We start from the raw sequence: 24,030 nt of genomic DNA, 5'->3' as shown, positions 1-24,030 counted from the left end.
AGATTATCCTGTCATGTATCTTATGACATGGAGGAAGTAGCCTTCATTGTGAGAACTAAGAGGCTGCTGACCCAAACAGAAATGGAACAGCAGTAGAAGCCCTGCTCACTTGACATAAGATGTATTCATGCCTAGGAGTGGGATCATAAACACACCTCCCATCCATGTATTCCAACACAACTATAACAGACCTATGCGTAGACCTGGGACACTACAAAATGCATAGAGAGATCCCACATACATTCAAGTAGTGCAGGTGGAGGTTCTGTTCACAACTTGGGATGGATGAGGAGTGTGGAGAGCTGATACAAACCATTATGCCCCCCCCCCCAAAGCTGGATATGTTGCATGAATAGGGGAAGAAGAATGCACATTTTTATTATTTGTAATGCTTTGTTGCAGGAAATAAAGACTGAAAACTGCAAAATGGGTTGTGCTCTGAATGCTGGTGATTCAGTACCATAGTTTGGCTTAGGAAACAAAGTCCATAGAATGGATTAGTTCTTACATTGTGTTTTCCAAAATGGAGACCTTGTCTCAAGCCATGCATAGTTGACATGATGACCACATGAAGTTACAGTTTGTTCCTAAGATGCATGTTAGGAAGCAGATACCCTCAGCTGCCTTCTGTGAATCCTTTAAATTCTGCCCCCCTACAAATAATACTTTTTATGTGAGTTAATGCGAATATTAGCCCTAGGTTTGTTTCGTTTTGGGAAAAGAGGGGACAGAGAAATGTTATGGAGGAATCTTCTGCTTGCACTCAAGATGTTGGGAGGGTTCTTGTAGGTCCACCATCCAGTTTGATGCAGGAAACCCAGAGCTAGAATAACCACAACAGATACACCCTCTGCTTGAAAACCTCAAATGCGGAGGAACCCACCACACCTCTAGGTAATTGGTGCCATTACTGAATTGCTATAACTGTCAGGATCTTTCTGTTAATGCTTAACCAAAGCCTACCCCCTTGTAACTCAAACCCCTGTAGATCTTGTTCTGCCGTCTGGAGCATCCGAGAACAAGGGTTTGCCCTCTTTTATTTGACAGCCTTCAGGTATTTGAGGAGTACTATCATGTCATTCCTTAGTCGTCTGCAGGCTATAATCATGTGCATGTGGTTGTGCAACTGGACATAAAAAAGCTAGCTTTGGCCATACAAGTAAAAAAAACAAAACAACCCCTCTTAAAATGAATCCATATTGAGGGGAGTGTCTCTGTTTCAACTGAGTGATACTTGGCAAGTGTGCACAGATCTGTTAACACATAACACTGTGACAATGGGAAAAGCAGACTGGAGGGAAATATTTGAGGTGTAAATATATGCACTTTCTTCAAGGGAAGAGGGGTGGCGTTTGGAAGTTTCTATCCTGCACATAAATAGTTCTTGGATGCTAACCACACATTGTTGGCTTCGATCTTAGAGCAGTGGTCAAGAATAAAGGAGAAGCAGATTGCAGCCTAGTGTATTTCAGTGGCTTGGTATAATTCAATAGAGCTGTTTTATTGGACTCTATTAACCTGGTTAACCTTAAGCCTTAGCCATGACAGGAGTTTCATATAAGAACCCATATGTAAAGTGCAATATTGAATTTTAATTAGAGCTTTCAAGACATGAAGTGGAATGAATTCTACCCAATTCTTCCTCACTTCTAATGTACATTTCTTCCCTTAGAGAAGCTTAGGCTTGATAAAATACTGCGTGGTGGGAGAAAGTATATTTTCACATGTCGGCATAAATTTAGTTAGTTTGGAAAATCACAAGGAGAACAAATTCATTTGTAAAAGTTGATCTCGGATTTATGTTCCATTTCAGTTTGCGATTTAATCACACTTGTATGTTTACCAGTTTGGCACCCAGTCTGGACACCAATTGGTGTTGGTAAGGATTTCTGTGCAATTTTTTTTTACACCCCTCCCCCTAGAATTTTAAATAAAAAACTTTTAATAACCTCTTGGGATTTAGAATAATGTACACACAATGTTATAGACGTTGGCTAGAAGTCTCATTTTAGAGTGCCTACTGAAAGTTTTATGTACTTCAGAAAAATTGCTGTTCAGTGCAACCTGAGAATGATTGGTATAAGCTTAATTTTTAAATAAAGTTTTTGCAAAAAAACAACAACAACCCTCTAATTTTAAGAAGTTGTCTGTGGCCTGAGCTGGAAACTTGAATTACAGTCCTAAACTGCTGCTGAATCAGTGCAATGTCATATCTTATTCCTAGTAGGTATCCTGTGCTCTGCTGAGTTTGTTTTTAATTCTACTGTTTCATGTTTATGTTGTACATGGAAGGTGTCAGATCCCATGATGAGCATGGGAGTAAGCTTGGCACTGCTGTCACTGTTGCCACCCATGTCATGTTTCCCCTTACTACTTGCATGTGACTTGCAGAAGACGTTTGTGCAACTTTTGTATAATTGTTCTCCTTCTCATTTGGTCTCTAGTGCCATCCTTGCACCTCGTTCTGTCTATGTTTTGACTTGTAACATAGATCGGATCTAAAGCTTTAGGGTCCTTTTTTGAATTTACGTTCCTCGGTTTTCATAGCTGGACAAGCCACTTTAGAGTAGTGTGTTGGACTAGAACCTGGGAAACCAGGGTTCAAATTCCCCACTCAGCTATGAAGCTCACTGGGTGACCTCACTCACTCACTCTGCCTAATCTGCTTTACAGGGTGGACTCTCCTTCACTGGAGGTTTTTAAGCAAAAGTTGGGTGCCCATCTGCCATGGATGTTTTAGTTGCGTTTCCTGCATTGCAGAAGGTTGGGCTAGATCAGGGGTCAGCAAACTTTTTCAGTAGGGGGCCGGTCCACTGTCCCTCCGGCCTTGTGGGGGGCTGGGCTATATATTTTTTTGGGGGGGAGGATGAATTCCTATGCCCCACAAATAACCCAGAGATGCATTTTAAATAAAAGCACATATTCTAGTCATGTAAAAACACACTGATTCCCGGACTGTCTGCGGGCCGGATTTAGGAGGCAATTGGGCCGCATCCGGCCCCCGAGCCTTAGTTTGCCTACCCATGGGCTGGTTGGTTCCTGGGGTCTCTTCTAACTCTACAATTCTACGATTCTGTGAAATATAGATAGGAAGACACAAGCAGAAAGTAGGATCAGGCAAGGTATACTGTCCAGTAAAGCCTATTGAACAAGAACAATGTGTTTCTAGGAAAACAAGAAAAGCGACGATGTTTTCACGTATGGGGGGCCCTGTTATGAAATACAATTCTTAGGCTGAAGTGTTGACTGCTCATACTTTGCACCAGCAGCACAATGTCAAGATATATTGTATGCTGCTTCTGAGCTGATGTCTCTCCAGAGGACGTTTTAGCCAGGCACTTTCCTGTGGTTTTTGTGCCTCAGTTCATGCCCAAGCATACAGTTCAAAAAGATTTTGTTGCGTTTATTTGTGCATCTGCTGCTGAGAAGGGAGTTCAAAATACCACTGAGTTCAGATCTTGGTAGTTTGCTAATAGAAAGTAAACAGACTTGCTTCTGTTTGGGCCTTGACAGATTTGAGACACAGAGCCCGTTCAACAACTAGGCCACCTACTCCCCACAAACAGAAGAGCTGCCCACCCATAAATGTTATGTGGCTGAACTTTCAAAATTGCTGAGCAGTTGTTTACACACTGTTTCCAACCTCTTCTGGAAACCTGTCAGAGCCTGGCATGATAGAAATGACTGGATCTTTAGCTGCTTTGAAGAGTATTTATGATAATGATGGATTTATTTGCCTTGAAGTATAATTTGTAATAAATGGGACACGAGTGGCGCTGTGGGTTAAACCACAGAGCCTAGGACTTGCTGATCAGAAGGTCGGCGGTTCGAATCCCTGCAACGGGGTGAGCTCCTGTTGCTCGGTCCCAGCTCCTGCCAACCTAGCAGTTCGAAAGCACACCAGAGTGCAAGTAGATAAATAGGTACCGCTCTGGCGGGAAGATAAACAGCGTTTCCGTGCGCTGCTCTGGTTCGCCAGAAGTGGCTTAGTCATGCTGGCCACATGACCTGGTAGCTGTACACCGGCTCCCTCGGCCAATAAAGCGAGATGAGCACCGCAACCCCAGAGTCGGTCACGACTGAACTTAACGGTCAGGGGTCCCTTTACCTTTACCTATGATTTGTAATAGACATACATAAATGAGACAGAAAGGAACTAGGAAATTTACCTTGGGTGAAGATTTCATTTAAAATGCGGTGAATTAAATGTTTTAATTTTGTGTTGCATCTTATCTAGTGAAATGTAATTCGTTTGCATATGTATGCAAAATCAAATACGACACATGTCCTAATGTCCTAATACTAGCAGCCTGATTTGTTTAATATGGACAAGATTGGTGTAAATAGATGCATAGGATTGGTTACGTGGTGGGATACTACACCTAATATTAAAGTGGTTATGCAGAATGGGAGCGACAGAATTGAAGTTGCAAGGGAGGAATCAGAGAATTGTAGAGTTGGAAGGGATCCCAAGGGTCACCTAGTTCAACCCCCTGCAATGCAGGAATCTTTTGCCTAATTTGAGACTTGAACCCACAACCCTGCGATTAAGAGGCTCATGCTCTGCCAACTGATCAAGCTCATTTGTAAGCCCTTTTAGTACCCTTAGGTGCATGCCATCAGGTGGTCTTGGAGATTTGAATTCCTTTAAAGTAGCTTGGTGTTCTCTTACCACTTCTTTTCCCATCTTGGGCTGTAGCTCTTTCCTTGCATCATTTATTGTGTTTCCACCAGGTTGGGTACTGCTTTCGTTTTGGATGAAGACAGAGGCAAAGCAGATGCTGAGCAGTTCCACCTTCTCTCTGTCATCTAATAGCATTCCTCTGTCTTCTCCACGCAGAGGACCTGCTACTTGGTGGTTCTTCCTTTTGCTTCAGACATAGCCAAAGAAACCTTTTCAAATTATTTTTAACCTCTCTTTCAAGCCTGAGCTCATTCTGAGCTTTGGGATGCTTGACCTTCTCCCTGCAACTGTTGGTTACTCTTGCATGCTTTTCCTTTGTGATTTCCACTTTCTTCCATATATATATATATATATTTATACACACCCTTCTTAATCTCAGCTCATCTGTAAGCTCCACACCAGTTTCCTTAGATGCCTCCTACTTTTCTTTCTTGTTGGAATTTTCTGGTTTGGGTCCTTCAACATTTCACCTTTAAGAAACTCTTATCCATCTTGGACTCCCTTCTCTTCGCATATATCTGACCAATGGATCTCACCTAGTAGTTCCTTCAGCTTTTTGAAATCTGCCTTCTTAAAGTCCAGAGTGCATGTCTGACTACACTCTCCTTTCCCTTTCCTCTGTATCATGAAATCCAAGAGGACACGATGATCACTTCGTTTCAAGGTTCCCAATATTTGTCCAGGAATGGGACATCTTGCTAATGCAGAGCTGTGGAGACATTTGCAGAGGACATTAAGATAGGTCGGGGAAAACCAGCTCAGAGGGGTATTTGCAAAGGAGACTTGATAGGTGTAGTTTAAGCCTCTCCTCCAATTTGCTCTAGGTTGAAACCGCGTGTTTTCCAAGATAGCATCTCTCATTTAAACCTGAGTTTAGGACTGCCAAGGAACCTGCCAGTGCAGTGCTTTCTGATACTTCAAATGAATTTCACATTGAGAAGTTGGTTCATACTTTGGTTTCTAGATTCTTAACATGGAGGCCTCCAGAAACCACAATAAGACTGTGAATGCATTTAGTACTGATTATAACGCAGCCTTACTGCAATAAGTACAGAACTTTTAGTGTTGCCTTGGTAGATATGTCTCAAAAGTAAATGTCTTAAATATACACCTTAACCATATTGCTGTGGATGAGATGTGAAAATAAAAATAAATGTGTGAATATCCAACAGACTGACACGGATTGCTTCACATTTTACAACATTGCATCTCCTGACTGCTAGTCTGAAAAAAAGAGATTATATATACATAATGTATATATAACTTTGTACAAAGTTGTAAGCTAGGAAAGGGAGATACAAATCTTTTAGTTCGGGATCCTCTGCTTTCTGAAGCTTTACATTAACACACTGATGTAATTTGGAGGCAATGAACTGCTTCCAGAGGGTGAAAAGCTTGTAGAACTCCACCTTTTGTCTTCTTCTAACAAATGCCATAAGGGAGATCATTGTTTTGTTTTGTTTTTCCTAGGGAAGTGGAGTTTTTGAGGCAGTGATTTGCTCAAGGCCACCCAGAAAGTGTCTGAACTTGGCCCATCAACACAGTTTTCCAGGTCAAAGTCCAGTACACTGTTTGGACCCCACCAAGGGCTTTATCGGAAGATTTAAAGCAACCTTGCTTTGCTGTTTTGACCCAACAACATGTAAAAATCTCTAAATTAATATCCTTCAACACTCTCTGTGGCTTGCAGGGTTTGTTATATATGGTTTATATGCTGTGGAGTTGAGTGCCCCAAGGGGAAATCTTGGCCATATTTTGTGAATACAAAAGCTTGAGGTCTTTCTAATATAAACTTTCAGAAAATTTGCCTTTGACCTTGGTTGTCTACTGGACTGCAATTTAATACACAGTGACCTTCTCATTCCAACCTTGCGCATAGTTTAAGGTAAATCAGAGTTTCCCCAAATAAACAATTACATGATCTTTCAGCTTAACAAGAACAATTTCCTGTCTTGATCTTGCACTTAACCTCCCTCCTCCCCTTAAAGGAACAAAATGCTTCTGTTGTCATAAATTCCTTTTGTTTTTGGATATGATTTATAGTTGCAGGGTTACATGGCCCTGATCATTGTTGCTGGCAATGCTTTAAAAATTAGTCTCACTTCTGCATAAAACTATTAGCTTTCTTTTAAAATTTAATCTACAGGCTCCTTGTAAAACAGATGGCCGTGTTAGATGTTTAACTGCAAAAATTGCAAATTAGGAGACTATTTGAATGCTTGGTGTTCTCAGAACTGGACTGGACACATTTGTAATGGAGTTGTTTAGGATGGTTAAGAAATATAATCATTCACTCACTTTAAGATTGTGTGACCTTGGCAGCCAATTTACATGTGTCTGCCCTTGATTCCTTAATAGTTTGTGCTTAAAAACATCCTTAAAAATGTTATAACAATGCACAATATTTTAGGAGGTCACAGGAGTCTCCAGGGTACTACTACCAGGGATAGGACATGCCATTTTGTACAGTATTGCAAATGTTGATGCTTCTTCAGTGCAGCAGGCAGACAGGCAAGCGCTGATATTTTTACGACTGGTATGTTTGTCAATCTTCATCACAGATTTATTGAACAAAGTGTTCAATGTTTCGGTGTATTTGAGGCTGTAAATCCCTTCTTCAGGGCAAACCTATTTGCCAAGTGTACCCAGAGTTGATGGTTGAGCTTTTCTATAAGCTGCCCTGAGAACATAGCTATCGGATGGCCTTATGAGTATTAAAAAACCAAAACCAAATGAATTGTCACTTTTATTGGTTTAGATCAATATTCATATTTTGCAATTAGTATATTTCATAAAACACATACTGATTGCTTGCTTTAATAATTAAAAACCTACCTGTTTGCAACTAGATAGATTCTTTTATACTAGAAGGGAGCAGGATACGAAATATACCTTTTGCCGTACAAATGGAGATGCTGCCAGTTTTGAGGGGACCTTGGGCAGGTTGTCTCAAGGTCATGTTGACCCCTGTATCCCCCTGATGCTAATTTATTGATGCAGTCTAGCAGTAAATTAGAGGAGTAGGTAAAAGAATGAACCAAGCTCTTTCCTTGCCTCTGCTCCTTCTCCATTTGGCTTTCCTTCAACATTAGCCTGTTTCTCCTTCTCTGTTCCTGGTCTTCTCCTTCCCTTAATTTCAGTGGTCTGGAACCAGCCAATAGTAAAAGCATCTGGTTGTGGGTTTTTTTGTTTTTTTGTATGGGGTGGTTGGGAATCAGCACAACATTTGAACTTAATGTTTTATGTTGAGTTTCTTTGTTTGCCTCAGTGTATAGTTGTTTATGTGACCCTCTAAAATTGTTTTTTAGAGCCATCATAAGGAAATAATATGAAGATTACAGAGATCTAGATGCAACTTTTGACAGGCAGATTTGTCGCGGTGCTGACTTTCTAGGCTTTAAGTGTTTACTAACAGGCAGGAATAAAATATAGTTGCTTTTTTAAAAAATTGGAGGATTGTAGGGTGGAAATTTCTTTGGGACCGGAATTTGCAAATTGACACTATTCTGGCTAGAACAGGGCAGTTGGAAGTTAAGGTATAACTGACATCACAGTGTTCTGAATGTGTGTTAATTCCACAGAGAAATCATATTGTGTTTTCCTTGGAACAAACAGTCCAAACTTCTATTGAAGGTTATGTTCATATGAAGTTTACTCCTTAGCAAGTGAACACAGGATTTCAGCCAAAGCCTCTTAATGTTACTTCATATGAAGCTCCATTAAGAGGCTTTGGCTGAAATCCTGTGTGCACTTACTAAAGAGTAAATCCCATTGAATTTTGTGAGCCTTGCTTCCGAGTAAACAGGCGTAGGCTTTGGCTGTATGTCTGTGCATTTTTCTTTCTTTCTTTCTTTCTTTCTTTCTTTCTTTCTTTCTTTCTTTCTTTCTTGTTAGAACTTTTAACTACAGTAGTTAAATGTATCCACTAAAACACGAAGTTCTGCTGCTTTTAGTAGCCAAAGTTGGTCAGTATTATTGTTACTGTAGCTTTTTCTTTGTTTGTTCGTATTAGCTACATTCCCAATGACTTTCATGCCATTTACGTCACTTTCCTGCTGATGATTTGCAGCAAGGGAGATGAAATGGGCAGCTGTTTTTATCAAAATCCAGTTATAATCCACCTTTGGAAAAAAGACAGAAAAGCAGGAATTTGCTTGTTTGTTTGTTTGTTTGGCCTGATTTTGAGTGTTTTTAGCTGCTAGGTTTGTTTTGAGTCAAAAATAAAAAAGGATTGCCTAATCGAAAATAAAATGGACATTCTGCATTCCACTCTTATTTACTTATTTATTCTCACCACTTTTAGGCTATGTTGGCACAGTGTTCTGGCAGTGTCACCAAGAAAAAATGTCAAGGGGCATTGGCACTGTTGGGGTTGCTTCACGTGAGGGCAGTGATCTGCTTGATTTACCAGTTGAAAATCTAGACTTTCTGTGAATGAAACCAGAGGTTGGATTTTAAATCACAAAAAAATTTCCAAAGGGTGTTCTATTTCAAGTTTCCGAAGGCCACTTCCCATGTTACAGTTTAATGTTTCAGACTAATCTTCGTGTAGAAAAGAAGAGCGTATATGCCATATTATACAACCCATGGCATGAATAGTTCTTTATGCCATGATTGATTTTTTTTTTAATGCCAAATTCTCTAGTCAGGCATGGAGCTGATACAAGTGTTATTGTAATGTGTATATTACATTTACTGCTACGTATATTTTGGCGTTTTCTAGTAGTTAACCAAAATCCTCACAGTCCTTTGTGAATGCCAGCATCTTTTGTATTTTTAACAAAATGGTGGTTGAGTCGTCCCCCGTTCCCAGAAGAATGTTTATTCCTTAACTTGGCTATTTTTAAGCACTTGCATGGTGTTCATCTTTTCTTCCCTGTCTAAATGGTTTAATGAGGGATTATCTTTTGTATACTTGTTAAAATGAATAATCAGTAGGAGAAAACATTGCAGAAATAAACAAGAAATGGTTGGAGTTTGCTCTGTTTAACTGAGACAAGTTATTTCATCCATTTTCAGTGTTCCTTAGCAACGCAGAGTAGTCTTACCCAGGGCACTTTCACATCTTTCTTCAAATATAGCTTTGGTAATGTTTTATATGACCTGAAGTTCGTCCATCTGTCCTGAAGCTCCCAATGTTTTTCCATTGCTTTCAATGATCAAATGATCTTACATGCCTCCTTTCAGCTTAATAATGCACAAGTTGACGAGAGAATCATTTCACATGTCAGGTTTTTCAAGAGTTCTGGGAAATTACTTGCGGTTGTGTTTAGCAAAGCTAAAAGTTATTGAAAATGTGTTACAATTTCATAATGAAAGGAGTAAGAAAAATATTAGCTTGGAAACAAGCTAAATATTTTCTGATAGCCCTAGCCTCAAGGGGGATTCTAGGATCGCTTCTAATAAAGGGATAATTTTGATATCTTTTGGTCAATGGACTAGGACTCTGTTTAGATAATAATTTTTGAAAATGCAGGCTTTATGCAGATTGTTACATTATCAAATTCTTTGAGTGTCAACACTGAGTTTATTTACGGCTAGTGCTTTCATTGTTTCTTTGTAGATTTAGGAAACTTGTTCTCTTGAGTATTCCTTCTTAACAGATCAAAGGATATCTAAACACCCAATAATCCTGCTTTCCTCTTCTTGCTTTATATTTTGCTAATGTTCGTAAAACTGATTCTGCTACTTGCACTTGTGGATCTCTGATTTGACTATGGCTAATCTCTACTTATTTAACTGAATAATGAAGTTGTTGCTGGGGTGGGCATGATGTCACACAGATACTGCTTTACATGGTTTTCCAAGGTGGCCGTATCAACATAGGGGCTACTGCCAATCTTCAAAACTATCTTTAAGCTGATGAAAATAATATTTTCCTGTCTGTGTGGCACATACTAATGTCAGCATGGACATAACTCCACCACAGGCATCAGTTTACAGTGTCCTCCACTTGGCAGCCATTTTGTATGCACTAGTTCTTAATATCTCCCCCTGGTCTATATGTGAAGCAGAATGAGATGATGAAGGTCCAAGGTCATAGGCACCAGCTCCAGGGTGCCAAGGCTCTTCGGACCCCCTCAATCTTTTTTTTGAGGGAGCTGACCCCCGCATTGTTGAGGCCAAACGTAGAGCCAGGCGTGGAGCGACGTCAGGACATCGCATCAGGCCCCCTCAGTATTATTTGATGGTGTCTCTGTCCAAGGTAGTAGTATGAATTGTACACAGAATCAGTTAATTGTTTTATTGCACCTTGTTTTGTGTACTTGCTATGAAAGAGCAATATACAAGTTCTAACATACAAATTTCAGCCTTCGACCACACAGTTTCCCCCCCAGAAAGTGATCCTATTTGACTTTAAGGATAGCGTCACGATATTGAGTTTATATGGGGGGGGGGGGAAATGTCTGCATATTTATGTTCATGAGTTTCAAATTGAACTATAGTTTTTTCTTTTTTTAAAAAAATTCCTGTATAGAACTACATGTTTAGCTTCCAGATTGATGCTGCCTTTGCTTTGCAATGTCTATGGGAACCATTCACACCTAACTGTTTGATCATGATGGCAGTCTGCTGGGTATATCCTGCAGGGAAGCTGTCCACTTCCTCCTGCCTGTTGCCCAGCTAGCATCAAATCTCCATATAAGCACTGCTTGCTTAGACGTAATATTTATTAGTTCTGAAAGATTGGCAAAGATGCCAAGAATCCTGCATCAAGCAAGGAAGGGATGCATATACTTCATGTCATTTCCAGATGTTCTTGTTAAATTTTAACCAGCTGTCTTTACCTGATTACATATACGTGATTAAGTGGTGAAAGCATAACCCATTTTAAGCACCAGAGTGAAACTTGACTTACTTAGGATTGGCTTGAGCATATGGTGGTACTACTAATTTTTCCTGGGGTTTCACTTTTGTCCACTTCTGCAATTCCTGAAACTTCTGTTGATTATGGAATCTCCTATAAGAACTGCTGCAATCTTAGCAGTTGTAGGAATAATGTGTTATGAATGTGCCACTTCCTTCCTGGTTGCTACTTGGATGGGAGACTGACTGGGAATATTGGGAGCTGTAGGTTTGGGTCGGCCCAGATAGCTCTAATGGTTAGAGGGTGATGCTGATAATGCCAAGGTCGCATGTTTGATCCCCGTATGGGGCAGCTGCATATTCCTGCATTTCAAGGGGGTTGACTAGATGATCCTCAGGGTACCTTCCAACTCTATAATTCTATGATTTTATGAAAGGATGTTTGTGGGTAGGAAACCCTCACTTCCAGACAAGTTCAATAATTGCCATCTCAATTTCATGGCCTTAGAAACAAAGGGCTGATTCCTTCAAACTTTCCTATTAGAACCTTTCTGTTCTTTACTGAGTTGTTTCTGTCAATCTTCACATAGCTGGATTAAGATGGGAAACCAGAGACCTCTGTTTAGAAGGGAGATATGGAAAGAGCTGTAGGAAAGAAAAGGTGTTATTTGGAACGGAACCATACAGAACATTTCATTCAGAAACTACTGCATTTCATGCACCAACTGATGTTAGACCTTGCAATTTTTTATTCTGCAATGGGCATTGCTTTGCCTTTGCCTTTCATATAAGTAAATCCTGTATTTTATAATTACCATAAATTGTGTATCTTTTAAGGCCAGGGAGTCATATTGTCTTAGCTTTAAACTGAAGGTATTTTGATAATGCCTTTATAGCTGCTGTTTCCAAATGTGGGCTTGAAATGTTAGCAGTAATACTAGGTTTATTTCCTACCTCAAGAAATGAAGGAATTCTCTGGCTGCTCCATTGTTCAAGACTGCCCAATCTAATCAAATTGAGTTACTAACTGTTGGCTAACTGAATGATCCTAAACACATTTACGTAGAAGTAAGCCTTGTTGAGTTTATTTAGGAACACTGCCTGAATATGTCAAAGTTCCTCTTTGAAATTAGGTCCAAACGTTTTTAACGGAAACATGTAACTTATTACTTTCTGGCTTTTAAAGAATTCTGCATAATAAATTGGTGATCATACTGTATATGCAGTTAACTCTGCTCTGATTGGGGGAGTGAGCTATATTATTTTTAATACCTTTATTTATTGTGGGGTTTGTGTTACTGTGAATTACTTTCTAACCCTCCTTGATTACGAATTAAGTACTTAACCTGAGGTACCACTGTATTGCGGAACTGCTATAGAGGGTCAAATTCCAATGTTGAAATGAGTTTTGCATTTTGAAAAACGTGTTAATAACTATTTTCAAGAGGCCTAAGTGTGGTGCTTGTTGTGGTATGTCAGCAGGGAGGAATCTGTGAGCCTCCAAATGTTGGACCACAACTTCCGTTATCTGTAGCACTGACTATGTTGGCTGAGACTGATGGAAATTGCCCCCAAAATATATGGGGACCACAGGTTCCCCACCATTGTGATATATGAAACAGGAAGTGGGCAAATTTGGTCACCTGTTAATGAATCAGAATCAAAACGCCTTGTTGAGGGACATATTCCAGGCTAAGCATCAAGGAACCTTTTTGTACATCACCCTGTCTGGTGGGCTTCAATCTTGGCCATAGAGGTGTCTGTGCCATGTTGGGAACCCCAGCACTTTAGGAAGATTGATGCCCTAGGAAGTGAATGTCACTCCTCAGTTTCTATGGAGAAACTAAATGGCTGTTCTAGGGGATAATGCCATGGTTGGAGCTAACCTGTTTCTTCCTCTGCTGCTAAGAGGGGGAATGCCAGAATCGACTTTGATATGTATGGCTATGATCAATAGGATTGTTCCTTGTAAGACCTGTATAGTACTTTGATGTTATTTCTGTGAAGGGAGTAGGGGTCTTGTTTTCTTCTAGTGACCCACCCTGATGGATGTGTTTGGATAGGAACACATAGGATCTAGAGAGGGAAATTTTGAGTATTAATTTATTGTTAAATTTCTGTCCTGCCCTTCCTCCCCAAGGAGCCCAGGGTATATTGCCCTGCATTCGTTACTACTTTTTCTTAAGATTGTCACCCCAGAATTGTTGACAAGCAACTACCGCCACGGTTCAACAGTGGATTACAATACATTCTAGCAGATTTTGCAAGAATGCCCTGGCAAATAGAGTGATTTGCTTTTGCATGCTCAGTTACCATTTCTCCTTCTGGCTTTGAGGCAGATGCACATGTCCAGAACGGCACATATGTGAAAGCCACAGCCTTTTGCTGGCAATGTCAGTTTTTTGAACAATGCATAAGCTTCTGGGTTTCGGAAATGAAGCAAGAGATGTCAGTCGGCAATGGAGCTTAATAAATAAATATACAGGTCTGCTGTTTTTAATGATCAAAATATGATTTCCAGATTATTAATAGCTATTGAATATTTGAATGGCCTAAATGCAATCTAGGAAATGTTATATTGCCAATTAGTAATGTTCAAGTACAGTGGTACCTCGGGTTACATACGCTTCAGGTTACAGACTTCGCTAACCCAGAAATAGTGCTTCAGGTTAAGAACTTTGCTTCAGGATGAGAGCAGAAATCATGCTATGGCGGCATGGCAGCAGTGGGAGGCCCCATTAGCTAAAGTGGTGCTTCAGGTTAAGAACAGTTTCAGGTTAAGTACGGATCTCCGGAACGAATTAAGTACTTAACCTGAGGTACCACTGTAATTGTTTCTTCTGGAACACACATGCATATGCTTCATACACTTTTCTTTCTCCCTAACACAAGTTGCATCCTCCCACCCCCAGATTTCCAAAGGATGATTCCAGACCTTCCCCAAATAAAACAAAAACAGTTTCAAAGTTAGGCACAAGAGAGCTGCCAGTGGACAATACTGCTAACATTTGTATGGTATTTCTCCTTGCAGTTCCCAGCAGTATTCTTATACCAAATTTTCAGCTACCTTTAAATTTTTGATTTTTAAAAGTAGTTTTGACTATGTATGGACACCTATGGAAGGCAGCATTTCTCAAGGAAAGCTTGATGATGATGATGATGATTTTTAAAAACCTCAACTGCAGGTGTTGTTGTTTGTCTGAATGTTTGCATTGCAGTAATCCAATTCAGTAAATACACCCAGCATGAAATTTAACTGTGTTTTAATGTTGTGCTTAAGCAAAGTTATTGACACGATGGTGGATACTTCATACACATAAAGTTTCATTCCTTGAACATGGCAGAAAGTGCTGTAAAAAATGGTGCCATTGGAGTAACATGGGAATTTATAGTGATTTGCATAAATAAATAAATAAATAAATAGAGAAATCTTATGCTAAAGATAATCCAGACTGTATATGAGAGGTCCACTTAGATGAACTTTGTCCATTTGGGTATTTGCCTGGGCCCTTCAATCCTTGGTTTCCAGCAAAGGGAAAGCTTACCATTTTGTGGGACATTTGAGATGAGGTAGGGCAGGCACCCCCAACCTTCAGCCCTCCAGATGTTTTGGACTACAATTCCCATAATCTCTGACCACTGGTCCTGTTAGCTAGGGATCATGGGAGTTGTAGGCCAAAACATCTGGAGGGCCGCAGGTTGGGGATGCCTGAGGTAGAGGAAATCACTTTTTGACTTGTGTATCTATCTGCCTGCCTATCTATCTATAGCCTGCTCTGCTGTTTTTAATTTTGATTCTGTTCTGCTGATCTTAATTTGATTTTTGTCTGCTGTGTCAAGTTATTTTTATGACTGTTTTATTGTACTTGCGGGGTAAAAAATAATACATTCTTGACAGTTCCTTTGTTAGCAGTTTGGGATGTTGTCGAAATGGAAGTGGACGGAAGTGTTCTTAAACACAACAATCAATCCTATTTAGGTTGGGGAGCAGGGGACTCCAAAAGCAACAGGCAACTCCCTCAGCCAACTAGCTACAACAAAAAGCCAAAGACTAAAATTAAACAAAAACTAAAACTGGGAAAGCATGGGTAATGCTGCACCCTTTATCTTTTCCTATCAGTAGATAATAGTCCTTCCTTGGAGGTGCTTAAGCAGAGGTTGGATGGCCACCTGTCATGGATGCTTTAGTTTAGATAGCTGCATTGCTGGGGGTTGGCTGGATGACCCTTGGGGTTCCCTCCAACTCTGCGATTCTACAATTCTAAAATGCATGGCAGCACCCAGAAGCTGTTAGCGAATATTCTAAATTGAATGTATTCAGATTATCTTTTGTATTTGTACAGAACTCAGAATGTTTTGAATATGCATTTTCTGTAGTTTCTATGCTGGTTACTGCCTGAGGCAGCTCACCTGCTGCTCAGGTTGATCTTATTACAGCACCCTGGACTGAAGCAAAAGCCTGTGTGCAATTGTAGCTGAAAACGCTCCAAACCTGTCACTTAATCAGGTGCTGAAAACTTACGTGCTGATGTAGCCAGAGAAAGAAATGGAAGATATGGATGAAGAGTCCCAGTTTCTTGACCATGAAATATGTACTTAAATTCTGAGCAACTTTTTTTTAAAGAGGTACCGTGCTCCTTTTTTATATAGATCAGAGGCCATGAATTTGGTAAGCCTGGCATTCCACCGTTCTGTGGTATAGCTTGCTGCTGCCTGACTTCAGTGCTTCCCCTTATGAATAAAATCTCATATTATCATGTCTATAACTGACCTTATTTATAAGGATGGTGTGCAGAGGAGTTGCTCTGAACGGATGCAGTGCGGCGGAACTGCTTATGTTAATCTAATGAACAGCATTTGTATGGGTGTGTTTCTGTCTAGCTGAATCCTGAAACAATCAATCTACCTGAACTTAGTACGTATGTTTTAAACTTTATCCTAACTTTATTTTTATGAATGAAGCAGAGTGAAAAGTTCACACAACAGGGCTTTCTTCGTCCTCCCATCTTTCCACAGCCCCTGTACCTCTGAGAATCTATTCCTGGGGTTGGAGGACATTTGGGTGTGATGTTAGACAGGGTGTGGGAGGGCTGCCAATAAAGGCACAAATTGACACAATTTCCCCACTATTGTGAATGGAAGAACAACTTCCATGCTCTGGATTTAGGACTGATAAGTAAAAATCAAAATTTTAAGTGAAATAGGTTCTGTTTCCTGTAGATGAAATTTGTTAAGCATATCATATCTCTTTGCTGTTAGCAAGGCAGTGAGCTGATGACGTATTAACTTAAAGATGAAAGCTAAATAGTTTGCTGCCCCCCTGCTTCATAGTTTACCCTACTTAAATAGTTCAAAATCTGTTGATTTAAAATCTTGTTCAAATGAGCTTTTTGGAAATTTGAAAATGCTGCCTTTGTGCAAGCAGAATCCAACACAATGCTTTAAAGTGTCTAAGGTAAGGTGTTTCTGAATCATCTTGAAACATGTGGTTGCAACTTCTACAAGTACTTTCAAGATTGAAACTAGAACACAGGTTAGTGTTTCCATTTTCGTACCTGCAGTTTGCATCATCTCTAGAAAGAAAGCATTTACAGTCCATTTGTAAGGCGTATATTGAAAGCACATGCCTCAAATGTCATGCCACATGTCAGTTTAGTTGAGGTATGGGAGAATCTTGACTTCACTCCCCCCACCTCTTAAGAGGTGCAACATTGGGTTTCCCCATTTCAAAGTAAAACAGCTGTATAGCACATGTGGGTGCTTTTCTCTAGATGTTTGGGTGGGAGGGTTCTTGACATTTTAAATTAGTATTTCATTTCAGCAGTGTCTGCAAGAAATTTCTGTAAAAGTTAATAGAGCAGATGTGGGTCATCAGAAATCTATCTTTCTGAATAAAAATTCTGACTTGTTCTGAATATCCTTTCATCACTGAACAAATTTTGAATGTGTTAAAGGAAAATGAAATGCTGTCAGTTTTACTGCTGTAACCGAGGGTTCCATTGACATATAGGAGTGCTATGCATGCTCTATGTTTTAAGTTGTCCAGTTCAGGCAGAATTGTATTTATTTAGAATTGTATTTATTTATTTCTAGTCTGCTCAATTATTACCATTTGTGCTCCATTATTATTTTTTTGCACACATAGAGATGCCCCATTTAAGTAAACATCATGCAGGACCACACAGTGTTAGCAGGTGACTTGTGTGACAATATGAAATGTTGAAAATTAACTCAGTGGTGCACAGCTGTCTAAAATTGACCTGATAGAGATATTGAGATAAAGAGAAAGTAATGGGTGGCATCCAATGTTCCCACTCCAAATTCTAGTTCCAGCAATGCCTTCAACAAACTCCATTGTGCTTTTACTTTTGTGAATAAAAGCTGATTGCAATTCGCGTCTTGAGTCGTTTTTCTGACCTGTGGATGAAACTTCATTCCTGACAGCCCCTTAACATTGTACAGCAGAAGTATTGGTTGGCACCCGATGTTATTACAGAGAAAAGGCATACAGAAAGATTATCCCCCCATGATCTATTTCTTACATTTATATGCCACCTTTTACTCTAAGCAGGTCAAGGTTCTAGCCCCCCCCCCATATATCTTCACAACAAACCTCTGAGGGGAGGTTGGGTTGAGTGTGGTTGTCCCAAAAATCACCCAGTGAGCTTCATGGTTGAGAGGGGATTCGAACCCTCCTCCCAGATTGTATTTATGATAGAGTTCAGAGAGAAAGAACTTTTTTCTTCCTGCCATTATGTTTGAGGGATGTGATGAAAGGGAAGTGTGATGAATGCTAACGGTAGATTAAAAATTAGTAAAACATAGCAACAAATTATTTTTGTGTATATAAAAGTATTTTGTAAGTATAAAGCAAGTGAATTGCTGTGTGTGTGTGTGTGTGTGTGTGTGTGAGAGAGAGAGAGAGAGAGAGAGAGAGAGAGAGAGAGAGAGAGAGAGAGAGAGACCGGGGCTCTAAATAATGTTATTTGGAAAGTGCTAGCTCTTGCAACTGGTGTATATACCTTCCTTGACAAACTATTATTGTTAAACTTGAAGTTCTGACCAGCTTGTTCTTTGGTATTTAATACTAGCTGGTTTCCTTGTAAAAATCAAAACCCACAAATGCTTGATGAAGAGAGACTCACTGCTAGGATTCTAATAATACATTTTAAACAGGATTTTTAAAAGTCCTAGTTGTAGACCTGCACAAGTGATGTGGTTAGAATCCTGCACCTAGTTAAGTGTGCATAGGTTTCAATCTTCATTGAGCTTTCATCGAGGTTTCAAGTTCATATAAATAAACTTGGGCTAGCAGCTGCTGTGTTGAATTTCTATAATACACTGTAGATAAAGTATGTCTTGTGGCATTTTGATAATTTTAGAATGGATTGCCATGATGAAACAGAGCACGTAAATATCAACAACTGTACGGTTCTAATCTTGTTGAGAAATGCTTGTTGCATCTCATGTAGATGTAACTGCAGTGGAAGTCTTATCATTTTGTGTAATTATTCAGCAATCAGTTTCTGTATGACTTTGTATTTCTATACTGTTAATGAAAAAAATGTTTCTGTAAATATTTTTACAGAACACTGGGTGCCAAAGAAAAACGTTTTCGTAGAAGTAATCATAAAGTAAGTTGAATTTCTACTGTGGCATTGCATATTTATGTTTCTTGGTATAGTTCTTAACTGTGATGCAAAACTAAGTAAAGAACTAGTAATGTTTTTTCTTCACAATGAAGAAGAGCAATGTTCTGTCCTAGTCATAAAGTTTCAAAATGACAGCCTGAGAGAATATGAAATTTACCTCTATCGTCAAAGATGACAAAAACCGAGAACTCGTCACGTAGAATAGTTTTACTATATTTACCTTTATAGATAGGAAAGATACACACTTCATTTATTTTCTCAGGTAGTGCACAGACCAGAGGCCACTTTGAACACGGGTGAAGCTGCTAGCATGTTTAAGGAGTTACTTACTGTACCTCTGCATATTATCTGAATCACGTGTTTTATCCAACACTGCAGTACTGTTTGTGCAACAAGCACCTGTGTGTGCAAAGGAATGTCCCATTCATCTCTTGCAGTCCCTTGTGTGTCCTCAAAATCTGCTCTGGAGGGTAGGGGGATGCCCTCCCTCCCCCAACAGATTTCGGGAGAGGGAGGAAGAGAGGAAAGAAAGGGAAGTCACAGAACATGAGTGGAAATCCACTTGTGGCATTGGATATAACCCTATGACCACTGTTAACAATCTGACTACATAAACAACCTGTGGCTGCTTCTCTTGGACTTGTTTTCGTTAGGGAGAAGGTAGCATCTGTAATGTTTGTTTAGTTAGGAACTGCGGAGAAACTCAATTCAGATCTCATTGGAAGCCCTATCTATCAAATTTGGACTTCCGAAACAATATGAGAACTAAAACACAACTATCCATTGAAATTTGCAATTATTCAAATTTTGCTATGCAGTTTGTCAACCAAACACAGTTTACAAAAATACATATAGTGTGTATAAAAATGAATACATTGGTGAAAATAACACATAAACATGGATTATATTAGAGAAAGCTGCTTGCAAAAACATGTACTTGTCAAACGGCATATAAAAATGTGTTAGGAAAAATCCGCACTAAAATCCTGATGGATTTTCATGCATTCCCTCCACCCCCAAATTTTATTTGCAAATTGCTGCAAAGTGTTGGTAAGCTTAGGGAATGTAAGCTTAGGGAAAATGAGAAACAGAAAAAAGCAAAACTGGCAGATCCTTCTGTCCTTCGTTTCAGGTGCCGCTGGTGCAATCATTTACATATTTAAAACATTTTTATGCTGTACCAGTTGTTTGACAAAACAAATATAACAGTAAAACAACACGTTGTTGTTGTTGTTTAGTCGTTTAGTCGTGTCCGACTCTTTGTGACCCCATGGACCAGAGCACACCAGGCACTCCTGTCTTCCACTGCCTCCCGCAGTTTCATCAAACACATGCTGGTAGCTTCGAGAACACTATCCAACCATCTCGTCCTCTGTCGTCCCCTTCTCCTTTGTGCCCTCCATCTTTCCCAACATCAGGGTCTTTTCCAGGGAGTCTTCTCATCAGGTGGTCAAAGTATTGGAGCCTCAGCTTCAGGATCTATCCTTCCAGTGAGCACCCAGGGCTGATTTCCTTCAGAATGGAGAGGTTTGATCTTCTTGCAGTCCATGGGACTCTCAAGAGTCTCCTCCAGCACCATAATTCAAAAGCATCAAAACAACACAGGGAGGGGATAATCCTTTCTTTGCACAGTCAAGGAGGCAAGGAAAGGGATACACAAGGTTAGGATCTACTTCCAATATCAAATCACATATAGGACTGAAGGCGCTGCCTTATACTGGGTCACACTCTTTGAACCTGGGACCTTCTGCAGCTAAACCATGGCCTCTGTGACCAAGTTATGGACTTTGAGTGTGGGAGAGTGACCAAGACCTGTAGTTTTTATATTACTTCAAACAGTGTTTTTCAGCACAGGAAAATCATCGCTTTTTCCCTTTTCGATTTGAGTAATACATCAACAGGTAATGGGTAAATGTTGACGCACAAGTGTGGGAACTAGAGGTAGAACTTGAACTCGTATCTTGTATGCTGCTGTTAGTGGAACCATTTATTTTTGGCTCTGCTAGTAGAATTAGTGTTTTCATATGCAATCACAGTAGTTTTGTATATAGGCTTGCTTTATGGCATCATATTTGCTCTCTCCAGAACACAAACACCATGTGTACAGTTTTAATGTCCACTGCACCTGGAAAGTAGGCTTTATAACTACGTGGAAAGTCCCCCCAGCCTTTAATCAGCAGTTTTCCATATCTAAATCTGAAATACAGAGGCTGAAATCATTAGTCATTCAGTGAAGAAATGAATAATAGAAACTGCAAGAATAAGGTGGAAGAAGTTTCATCTCATTGAGAAAGTAGGTGATGCCCAAATTTGTGTTGCTTCGCTCTTTGAAGTAGCAGTTTCAATATCAGAATCAGGCCAGCCTTGCTGTGTCAAGATATAAGCTATGTGTACTAAACAAAAAATTGGAGCATTTGATACCAAACTCTGTAGATTGGACTGCAATCCTGTGCATACCCACCTACAACTAAGGCCCATTCAATACTTCAGGATGTCCAAAACATATGCATAGGGTTGTGTAGTAACTTTCAGCTCTTGTTTTAATTGAGATAAGCAATTGGATGTTAGAAATCAAAGACCTGAACCCATTGTGTATGTGTCTGTTCCTTTAAATTTGTGGAACTTGGATTCCTTTAATTGGCTCAAGGGATTTATACAGGGGGAAGGTCAAATAAAGAAAGTATAACTAGTATTCTGGTGACTGAGAGGTGGTAAAGCTTGACTTCTGAGAAACTGATAAATCAGGTCTGCCCCTCTCTTGTTCATCATTGGGGTGACTTCACATCCAAACATCTTTCTGCTTGCAGCTGAAGTTACTCTTGTTTCCTAACCTCCCTTCACCCTCTCCAGGCCTTAATTAGTTCCACTTTTATTCATTCATTTAGAAAGGTGAAAAATTGCTGCTGTTAAGGTTTCTTCCATGTCCTATGAGTTAAGAGTTAAAATTTGAAAGAAAAATACCTTCTTAAAGGCTCATAAGATGTGCTTGTTAAGGGAATCAGTCCTTGGAATAAAATACGTCTTCCAGTATAATGGATAGTGAGATTATGAGAAGGCCACAGCAGGATATGGACAAAAAATAACCCTCCACTGCTCATCACCCTGCAACTGATACTCAATGAATATTTCTTCTCAACCTGGAGGTTCTGTTTAGCTGATTTGCCTGATGCCTTTGGACAGACCCCCATCCCAACAATCATAACTAAAGAAAGGTGTTTTTCAGCATTACTGAAAAAGTTTGCAAAAAATGTGAGTGGATTAGGTTCAGTGGTGATCTAGTTGACAAAGCAAGCACAGTGATGCCCTGTTGAGCCTGCGTATAAGATCCTTGCAGATGGGAGATTTGAATTAACTGTAATCAATAGCCTAGAGTCCACTTAGATTCTCGCTACTCTCGTTGGTGCATTTTCCTGAGTCATAACAAAAGTTCTGTAATTGTCAGTGAGGGAAGATAACAGTGATTTGCTGTCCAAATCACAAGCTGTGTCATAACACTATAATAACACTATTTGCAGGTACAGTTTCAAAATGCTGTGGCATTTTTCTCACTTACGCCTTGAACTCGAGCTATTCTCCCCCCCTCTTTTAAAATATGACACTGTCTGCTCATTTTCCTTTTGAGCACTGGGTCCCACCTTCGAACTCTGCAAATTAAGCATGCAGTCAAAAACCCCATTCTATTTGGAATTTCATGAAGAAGAATTATAAATGCTGATCATCAGTTGTATTAACAGCAGAACCCCTTTTAACCACAAAGTGTCTAGGAATTGACTTATTACCAAAATAAAAACCCTTGCACACCCCAGCTGCTTCTTCCCTTCTTAATTTCCAGCAATTAATTTATTGCCAAAATAAAAGCACTCCACACCCCAGCTTTTTCTCCCCAATTAATTTATTAGCCAAATAAAATCAGTGAACACCTCAGCTATTTCTCCCCTCTCAAAATCCAGCAATTCATTTATTAACAGGAAATCATTGCAACCCCCAGCCCTTTCTTCCCCTTCCCCTTCCCCTTCTTCGTTTCCAGTCCAGTAATTAATTTCCTATAACAAGTTTTATTTATAATTTCTATTGCTTTTTTTATTAGCGTGCTACACTTCTGACCCCATTAATGCTGGAGAACCAAGCTGGAATAGTGGCTAGAGAGTTGGGCTTGGATGTGTTAAATTCAGGCACAAATCCGAGCTTGGCTAGGGAGAATACTGGATGGCTTTGAGCAAGCCATCTCTCATATATACCTTTGTCCGTCTCCCCAACTTCACAGGCCTGTAGGCTTCTTCTATGAAGTACTGAGCACCTTGGCAGATGGATGGAATACAAATACCATGAACCATAGCCACACTGTGAGGTGCTTTGGTGGTGTGCAGGTCACTCAGTGGATGTCCGAGCAAAGGAGGATAAATTGTGCTGTTATCAAGTTTTCAGTAATGAAAGCTTCAAGGGCTGTAAGCGAGGAACTGTTAAGTGATGTGTATTAAGACCAAGTGAAAGATGGCTACCATTCGTAGGTTGGTTCCTATAGTTCTTATTTGGGTATTTGTTTTTAAAACCATCCTCCTGATAGTTGTTAACTCAATTTTAAGAACACATTCCAGTGGAAAGAAGCTTCCAGGGAGAAAAGTTAACTGTTAGCTAGCTTTTCCTAAGCTATCTCTTATCTAGGAAGAGTTTTACATGTGCCTCCCAGCTAAGAGTCCCACACAGGTGGCTTCTGATCTAAGCTCTGAAACCACCTTCACAGTTTTACATGGTTCCAACCTGGCAAAGGTATACAATCAAAAGGATAAAGAAACGTTAAAAAAGAAAAATAAGGTGAAAGAGTGAATGAGTAAAAAAAAGCAAGCTCAAAATTACAGAGATGGCCGGCCAAGCTCAAAAAGATTTTTT

At 39.8% G+C, this 24,030-nt stretch overlaps 1 protein-coding gene across 7 annotated transcripts in view; it reads left to right on the top strand.

Moving 5' to 3' along the window:
* GTDC1 (glycosyltransferase like domain containing 1) overlaps positions 1–24,030 on the top strand; it is a 215,496-nt gene that overhangs the window by 2,561 nt on the left and 188,905 nt on the right. For 5 of the 7 annotated variants that reach the window (XR_014172699.1, XM_081929614.1, XM_081929616.1 and 2 more), the window contains exon 2: positions 19,080–19,125. The exons of 1 other annotated variant lie outside the window; for it this stretch is intronic. The gene's annotated coding sequence lies outside the window, so the exon portion shown is untranslated. Of the gene's footprint in view, positions 1–10,515; positions 10,890–19,079; positions 19,126–24,030 lie in introns of those variants that run through there. One more of the 7 variants, XM_081929611.1, reaches the window with a different exon arrangement.

Source organism: Podarcis melisellensis (genome assembly GCF_964234715.1).
Source record: "Podarcis melisellensis genome assembly, chromosome: 1".
NCBI lineage: Eukaryota > Metazoa > Chordata > Lepidosauria > Squamata > Lacertidae > Podarcis > Podarcis melisellensis.
This window is presented reverse-complemented; position numbering and strand designations above follow the sequence as displayed.